Here is a 9,864-nt window from a genome sequence, read left to right as displayed (position 1 = left end):
CTGAGATGTAAAGAACATATGTAGTTATTATGAGTTACCGTTAAACACTGTACTTCACTGAACTTTAGTCGCCAATTATTATGGGGGTCTACAATAAGAATAGTTATTCCTCATTTTCACTTTTCACTTTTAGTTATGGGCAAAGTCTCTTTCACTAGAAAAACTGTTCTATGCCATGAATGCTGATGTAAGAAATCAAGGTCATAAAGGTATTCTTGTTGGTGGTCTTCAAAGTTGTGACCTACCTCGAGGTACAAGGCAGAATATAGCAGACTGCTGTGCAAGTGAAATGTGTGAAGTTGATGAACAAGGAAACTGTTGTTGCAGTTTTTGGCTACCAGAACAGGGCTATAATGGTTTACTTTATAGAGAGAAAGAGAGTGTCATTGTTGTAGTCCCTGGTGATGGTGAAATTGTTGCTTTGGTTCACACTATATTCACAGTGCCAGTTCTAGGTCAGAGAGGAGTTTTCAGTAAAGAATTTCAAAAAATTCCAGTGGGATTGACATTCAATAAACAGTGACCACAGAAAAGTTAAAGAAACTAACCACTATCTATTTGTAGAACTGGAAAACGTGAGCAGGAGGGTTATTTTGCAGGCTTTGACTTCTGATCCTGGAAGCTTTCTTGTTATTGACTTTATGAGAACACTGTTCCCAATTACGATAGGGAATGTTGTTTTGCAATATTATCCTGTTGTGAACGACATGGTCATGGTTGGAGGAGCAGCCACTGATGATGTATGGAGAGTAAGGGTGGTTGCTTACAATCTTCCTCGAAAATTTGTGTTAGGATGTTTTTGAGAAAGAAGATGAGATCTGGATTCCAGAACGAGGCGCTCACAATTAGAACATCTCCTTTACCAGTATACTTGCTATTGCAAGTGGCAATTGGCTAAGAGAGTTTGACAGATGGCAAGAATGCTAACAATCTGGTATTATCAGGGCATAAACTGCCTTGCTGAGCTTTGCTCAGAAAATGTTTACTCGCTAAGTTTTCTTTTACTGAGTTTTAACAACTACTGGTAAACAATAACTTTTACAGAGTTTGAGCCCGCTTTCTTGCCTCAGGAGACAATTTGCCCCTTGTTTGCTTACGCGAAGAGATAAACAGGCAGTATGAGGGGACAGAACAAAATTAATTATTCTAAATGTGCCTATAACAAAATGTTGCAATGCTACCCTGACAAAAAAAAACATGAATGAGGCAATGCAGCTTTATGCACAAGTGTGTAAATGTGTTATAATTCATCTTCTTGTTTTACCATTCAATTTTTTGCACATTTTTAGTTGCCACCGACACATTAGTGGTTCAAGGTTGGGTTTAATGTGCTGTTGAAATGGGGTTTTTAAACAGTAGTTTCCAGATCAGATATAGCCTTATCAATAAAGTAATACATAAACACGGAAAATCAAGATATTTTAGTTCCCTTTCTTAAAAGCTTACTGAAGAATTGTCTTCTAATGGTTTTACATTCAATATTGGAAACATGTGAATAGTTGGTTCCAATAATAGGACAATGATATTCCAATTATAACAAGCATATTGTAAAAGCTTGGTGTATCATTGTGCTATCATTGGTTACTGAAGAATTGCTTTCCAATAGTTTTACATTATCATCCAATATTGGAAACTTGTGAATATTTTGTTCCAATAATAGCACAATGATATTCGAATTATAACCAGCATATTGTAAAAGCTTGGTATACCATACCATTGTGCTATCATTGGTTACTGAAGAACTGTCTTCCAATAATTTTACGTTATCATCCAATGTTGTACTGCATGTGTTCTGTTCCAATCAAACTCCAGTGATACTCCAAGTGTCATTCTAGGAAGGAAAATAAAATGCTGCTTTCTTGGAATCATATTGGACTTTTATTGGTATTCTAAATTTAACCAATGATTATCCAATGTTGGTAGTCTATAATCCTAATTTACCAAAGATTTACCACATTGGAGTATGGTTTTTTTTCCTGTGTTACTGCCTGTAGGGTTAGTGAAAAGTAAACGTTTCAAATTGTCTGCATTTTGATGTTTCCAGTCGCTTCTTTACTAGTTAAATCATTTTCTTTGGTTTCTTCTGTAGAAAATTCATTCCCCACATAGTGAATTCCACAGTAAATTTTATGCTTAAAACCGATATCGCATGAATCATGAACCGATGAGTACGATATCGGTTTTTCAAGTGAAATTTACTTTGGAATTCACCAGTTTGGCAATGAATTTATCTTGAACCGCAGGAGTTTTAAAAGAAAACCATGCACGCCCTCAGCGAGCAAGCGGAAAAGAAAAAAAGCCATTTCAGAGTCAACTGTCAATAGCCAACGAATAGGGATCATGCTAAAATTAGAAGCCATAAAAAAAAAACGTCAGTTCAAGGTCTAAGAAGAGTTTTACTGATGGACTTTATTTCACTTTTTGATGTATTTCATTGAAACATGCCTGGTTGCCTTGGAACAAGAATCTGCAAAATACAGCAATGCAACCAAGAAAGGACGAACTTCAAACATGATCCGCTCCAACAGTTAAATAACGCTTACATGTATGTGCTTTAAACAACCTTCTGAAAACACGAGCTATTGAAATTTGCCCCTAATTTTACAAGAACTCCTTGCAATTACATGTTTACAACATAAGGGCAAAATTTTCTTGTTACTGTCGAGGCACATTGGATTAAAAAGCACTCGTTCGATGGCATTTAGAGCAAAAAAACAAAACTAACTCATCAACTTTTTCTTTATGTTCAAAAAAAAAAAATCCATCAATCAATCAATCCAATTTTGATCCGGGTTTATCTCCGTAAACAGGGGTGGCCGGATTTACCCCACTTTGTCAGCAATCTTTCTAACTCCCACTCTCCATCTTGCTCGATTCATGGCATCCTTTTTCTCCAAACCAACACTCTTGCTCTCCTTCTCCACTTATGTCTTCCACGTCTTCTTTGGTCAGCCTCACTTCCTCTTGCCCTTCACTTCAAACTCCAACGCTTTTCTCAGAATATGCCCATCATCCCTCCTCAACACATGCCTGTACCATCTCACTCCATTTGCCATTGCCATCTGAACCACTGTTTCCTTCAATCCCAACGTCTCCATCAGGTCCTCTGTCCTCTTTTTCACCACACACATCCCATTTTCCCTCAGATACCATGTCTCACTCCCATATAACATCGCCACTCTTACACAACTCTGACAAGCCATTCCTTTCACCTAAAGTGAGAACCTTTTTTTAGTTCAGCAACTCTCCACATTCCTTGAACTTCACCCAGCTAATTCTTGCTCTTGCTGTCACAGCTGCCTCGCAACCACCACTTACATTCACCCTATCCCCCAAATAACAGAAACCTCTCACCGTTTCCACCTCTTCACACAACTCCTCTACCGGTTACGCTAAGCCATCAGCTTGGTTCTTGCATCTTCCACACACAAAATCTCTCCCCAACCTCGAAGTCACCCTCTTCACTTTTGTGCATCTTCCATGGATCCATGTCCCACATTTCACACACAACACTGAAGAGTACGGATAATTGTTATTTCATTCCTGAAGAAAGAAAAAATTCATTAAACCACTTTTTGAAAATAATAGTTTAGTGCCCAATGAAAGAATTTGTGGAGTAACTTCTTGCACTAAGTATGAGCTACTACTGGTATTCTGTTTTGTGGCTTTTGTTCTCTTTCGCTCTCCTTTCGTCTCTGTTCTAGTCATGCGTCCTCTAGGCATCGTGCGACCTTATCCAAGCTTCTAAAGGTATGCCAAAAATTGCAATGCAGAAAAAAAGGCAGCTCTAAGCAACTTAAAAATAAACGCTCCACTTTAACTTTATATCCCTCCGATGCTTGACTTTGAATAACTGCGTAGCCGCCAGTGTGGACCACAGCTATCATCATATGTCAAACTGGAAGTAAACCAGCACAAAAGGCCGAAAAAAAACATTTTCCAAACCGTTTTCCACCTGGTCAACATTTCAAGAGGTTCTGTGGCAGCGATTCCCGCATTTACGCAAAACACCAGAGTCAACACTCAAGCCCACGTGGCTGGCAAACAGACTGGAAGCAGCAGCTAACACGACAGAGAGAGAGAGTATAACCAATAACGATGATGATGATGACACCCTTTGAAGCGCTTTGTCTTTTCAAACAACAGTAATATACAAAATTTACATTGGCACAAGTACAAATAGTTTACCTTGATTGGAAGGTTATCTCAATTGTATAATAGTGGAATTTTTTTCAGTATCTGCAAGACGATTTCGAGGTGTTACCGCGTTTTGGCTTTGTATAACACACTAGATACGGCGGTACTGACTGTTGCCGCTTTCCACCAACCTAGCAGAGAACTTTGACAGTTGCCTCAGGTTAGTTTGTATTTTTTTGTGTAGTTTATTGGTTTCATTGATGAAACGGACCTATATATGAGCATTGAACGGTTAACTCAAAGGTCATGGTACTCTATTTATGGTATTAAATTCTTCACAGGACAACATCAAGGGGTAGATTGTTCACTAGGTACTGTCATATTTAAATGTGTCGAACTTCATTGTAAGTTAAATTGAATAACAGATTCTTGGTCTCTTTTGTCACACATTGTTTTGACCACATATTTCCTGCTCTTATTTGATGCTCTGTTGCCCAATCGTGTTCTCAAAAAGCACGTAAATTTTGCCACGCGTGTTTCAATTTTCCGGCTCAATGGTTAGGACTTGTTTTGTTTCTTGGGGAATGCCAAAACGAAGGTAGTTCATTTAATTGTCGGGTTTGTTTTGTTATGCTTTTAATGTTATTTTCAAGGCAATTGGCCTCAGCTGCTAGCTAATTATATTCTTTTTTTATGTTTGAAGAAGCAGCTCATGGCTGGACATCCATTTCACATAAAAAGCCTATGAGCCGAAACAGTCTCCACAGTAATGATGAATTCAGTTGCAAAATAAGCAACCACAGCCGGCCACAAAAATGCGTGACAAACTGAACAACTGTTAACAACTTATAACTCAATCGCTTTTGGAGATTTGACAAAAATTGCAGGTTCAAGCTTATCTGGCCAAAAAGAGTCTAAGCCGTCCTCAACATTGTTGCTTTGTATGCTTTGTAGGTGAATGTACTGCAATCCAATATAAATTTACATGGCCTGGAGTTCGGTTATAATCTGTCTAAGGAAATAAACAACGATGACAAGAAAACTCGCCAATTATGGCTGCTGTAGACTTGAATGGAGATGTGGTGTGTCATTGTTGAAATATGCCAGAATCGGAATTCCAAACGTTTTCAGGCAATCTTCATTTTTAGCGTTTTACAAAATATGTGAGGCAGCGATGCAAGCACTAAGAAGGAAAACATTACTTGAAAGCTCAGTGTTGTAAATATGGCCCATTATTGACTTAGCGTGATAATGGGTTTTATGCTGGGGCGGGGCCATATCTTATCTTTCGGTACAAGCTGCAGAGGTGGTTAGCCAAGATATAACGATAGGATTGACGCCACACACAGTGCCAGCTATAAATTCGGGGGCTCTGCAATCGCTCGCCATCGCTCGCCCCGTTTTTCTGCCAACGCCAATCATGAGAATTCAAGGGTTTCAAGCTTTCGAAGTTAATGTTACTTTTCATTCTTCAGACTGAAGTTTAGGGTCGTCCTCTTTTTCCTCATTGTTTGGCTACTGTTAGGCTTTTGATAAAGCTGCTGTTAAAGTCCTTTTATTTTTTCGAAATCCATGGCTCAGCATGTTTTAATAATGGGGCATTCCTTTGTTCACCGGCTCACGGCATTCGTGCAGGAAAAGAGGCACCTGCATGCTTTTGTTAACATTGATACTATTGCAGATATTCATTGTCATTGGGTTGGGGGGTGCGCAATTAAGGAATTTTGCAAGTATGACCTAGAAGGAGTGCAGCAAAAAGCCCCCAAGGTTATTATTTTGGAGCGTGGCTGCAACAATCTCGTAAGCCTCTCGCCACAGACCATCGGTTCAGAGCTCGAGAGTTTAGTTAGGGAACTACACGAGGCACACTCGTCAGGTACTACATCGGCGTACATGTGACATGGATCAGTATAATTGTAAGGTGGCTAAGCTCCACCAGTATCTTCAAGCAGTGCTTGAGCAGTTGCCTTTTTTGCTAATACTGGCGACATAGAGGTTTGTGGAACTCCAAGAGAGACCTCTATTTACTCGATGGAGTCCATCTGAACAGTTTAGGCAACTACAAATTTCTTCGTAGTATTCGAGGGGCTGTTTTGAAGGCTATAAAGTTAATGGGTGTGCCTGCCAAATAGTTGGACGCTGCTTGTAATTGCCAAATGCCACATAGCCATATTGATCTTTTACAGCGAGGTTATGAATTATTTACACGGCATGGACCTTTTAATGATGCAGTACATTTCTATATAAAGACTTTGCAGGCTATATTGCATTTTATCTGCCTGACTTGCACTTCACATTCATGGCATAATTAGTGTGTTATCACCTGGCGGCTATTGTTTGAATACATTAGTGTGCCCAACACACTCAGGCCATTATAGGACAAATGTCCTTTTGCAATGTTTCAGATTGTTTGTTCTGGCTTCCATGTAAGCCAGATTTGTATGTCCACCTGCCATTTGTTTCAACCTAAAATCGCCATTGGCTCGGCATTAGCCTACTTGTTGCCCACATACTAGAACAGGTGGGGGGGTGTACACCTGCTAAGTTTGAGCCTTACATAGTATTCATGATGTATGCTTGGGTAATTTAATTCTAATTTTCCTAAAGCACCAGGGGAAAAAAATATAATGACACAAGCAGTATCCGCAAAACCGTGCAAATCCGGAAGTCAATCTGGGTCCTTGCCTGAATCAAGAGCGTCCACCTCGCAGTTCAGCCCTACTGAACTGAGTGAGCTGATCTCTGAAGTGATATCAGGGGCTTTGCTGTTAGCCAGCATCAGCAATTCAACTGTGGCTCCCACAGTTAGCGAACCAGGAATGAGCACTCAGTCCACTGAATCTACTCGGTTGCAGCCCGCCACTGTTGATGAAGCCACCTCAAAGGAAATTGCGGACCTGACGAACACTGTGGCTGCTGGTAGGCTAACATTTTCGTCTGAGAAACCGGGCGAAACATTTTTGAGTGTCACTTTCGACCTTGAATCTTGTGTTTCGAATGAATCAAACAAATATGTTGAATTTGGGGGCCCTCCTCGCCGTATCACTAGAAGGGTCCAAATATCGGATCTCTCTTTCAAATGACCAGGATCACCCTAATCTTTGCCTTGAGCATGTTGAACAAAAACGGCATTACTTATTCATTAAACAATGGGTGACTGCATTCAATATGTTTGTAGCTGTTTATACAATTAAGGTCCCCATTGTGATAAGTTCTTTGCTGACGTATTGCGAGGTGGTCAGGGACATTGCAACGAAACAAGGTAACTGGCGTTATTATGATGAACAGTTCCGATTTTTTCGCCAGTCTAAACCTGGCAGATAGCCATGGGATAGCGTAGCTTGGGAATTATGGCACCAGGCCATGCACAGCTCCCTCACCACCTCCCGTCAAAACTCAAACTATGATTTTCAAACTTGTTGGCCCAAAGGGGTGTGTTGGCGATTTCACTCTGGACAGTTCTGCAGGGGCTGTAATTTCAAACACTCATGATTTAAAAGCGGGGTAGTCCATCCCACGAGCCAATGCAGTGCTACCAGAGTGAACACTATTACATTCAGCCCAGCACCTAACGTGCTCTCTGAGAGTGACAGTCAGGGAAGAACGTCTGTTGAGCCATGGGACAACGCCGGTAAGGTCCGACTAGGTTGCATTTTACCTTAGAGGTTATAATGTTGTAATTTCGGAATAGATTATCAAAGGAGCTCTCAGCAGGCAGAATTGTAGGTCCTTTTGACGCACCGCCTTTTAAACCTTTCAGGGTATCTCCATTAGGCATTGTTCCCAAAAAGTTGCCGGGACAATTCCAGGTTAATTCACCATCTGTCTTACCCAGAGGGGTTATCCATTAACAATGGTATTCCTAAAGAGTTAGCCACCGTAAGATATGCAACTATCGACAATGCCGTTCGACTTATTGAATCGCTAGGAAAGGGCTGTGACATTAAATCTGTCTTTCGTATCATTCCCGTAGCCCCTAGTGATTTTCCGTTTCTCGGGATGGAATGTCAAGGGAAATCTATTTTGACTAATATCTCCCCACGGCGTACTTGTCATCGTGTAATATCTTCAAAACATTCAGTACTGCATTAGAATGGATTGCTAAAGATAAATTGCACCCTTTGTCTATCATTCATATTTTGGATGACTTTTTATTTATTGCGCTTGGTGAGAAAAAATGTCAGGTAGGCCTCCATAATTTTCTTTGCGTGTACCGGCACATAGGCGTCCTGATAGCTGATGACAAAACTATGGGCCCCACCATTGCTTTTCAATTTGCTGGGATCACCTTAGATACCATATTAATGGAGGCTCGTCTTCCAGAGGCCGTACCCATTTGGTTGATATTTGCTCTCGTAAAAGTGTCACACTGAAAGAGCTACAATCTACAATAGGGCTTCTCAATTTTTCCTGCTGTGTTTTGGTGCCTGGGCGTACTTTTCTGCGCAGTTTAATAGACTTGACCAAGGGCATCCGGAAACCCACACATCACATCAGATTAACCAAGGAAAGTAAACACGAGTTTTTGAGCGCGTACAATGGCAAATCCGTTTTTCCTTGGTTCTGGATGGGCCACTTATAGAAACCTCAAATTTTATTTACAGACGCGTCCGGTTATCTGGGTGATGCAGCAATATTTGGCAAACATTGGTTTCTTGGGGACTGGCCTGCCGCTTGGAAGCAATTCCATATTACTATCTCAGAGTTGTTTCCTATTGTCTTGGCGATTGAGATTTGGGGTCCACTTATACGTGACAAATGCATGGTTTTCTTTTCCGACAATCAGGCAGTTGATGAGATAATCTATAAACAAACTTCTAAGGATCGTACAGTTATGGTTCTGCGTAGGTGCTTTACTCTTAAATACAATATTTTGTTTCATACTAAGGATGTCGCTGGTTGCGTTAACTGCAAAAGCGATGCTTTATTTCGCATACAGGTAGAGAAGTTCAGTTGACTAGCGCCTTATGGAGATGAACTACCCAAAAACTGGCCCATCACTGAGGGATCATGTAATACACATAAACGAGCTTGGTCCACATATGTCGAGTTTTCTTCTGAATTTGGCAGTTCGTGTAACTCGCTCCTTCCGGTCTCCGTAAATAATTTAGTGTTTTTTATGTCATATCTTTTCGCGACGAAGTTTGCTTACTCCACAATCTTAACATATGTCTCCGCAGTAAGTTACATCCTCAAGTTAACTAATTTCCCTGATCCCACTAAAAATTTTTTAGTGCAGAACCTTTTAGCAGCCCACAGTAAGCTTCACTCCTCACCGGATGTTAGGTTTCTTATAACACGCAGCGTGTTGCAACGCTTAGTTCTCGCATTAAATCATACCAATTCCTCAGCATTTCAAAGGCTGTTGTATCAAACAATGTTTTTGGTAGCATTCTATGGCTTTTTCCGAGTGGGTGAAATGACGGCCAAGGGGGCGAATTCAAAACCTCTAGTACAAATCCAGGACCTCCACTTTTAATTTAAAAACGAATGTGTGACCTCGGTGACAATTGTTATCTCAGACTTCAAACATAACTCGGACAAGCACCCATTCTCAATCGTTTTGGAGTCTGCAAAGGGCACAGAGTTTTGCCCAGTGACTTACTTACAACGTTAGTGTGCTATGTGGGGTACCACTCCGGGTGCCTTGTTTTGCTTGGCAAATGGAACCCCAGTTAAAAGTGGCCATTTAATGCAGCAACTAAACGCTAAACTTTTCTGTGGAAA

Source organism: Montipora capricornis, chromosome 14 (assembly GCF_036669925.1).
Source record: "Montipora capricornis isolate CH-2021 chromosome 14, ASM3666992v2, whole genome shotgun sequence".
NCBI lineage: Eukaryota > Metazoa > Cnidaria > Anthozoa > Scleractinia > Acroporidae > Montipora > Montipora capricornis.
Note: the sequence above shows the minus strand (reverse complement) of the source record.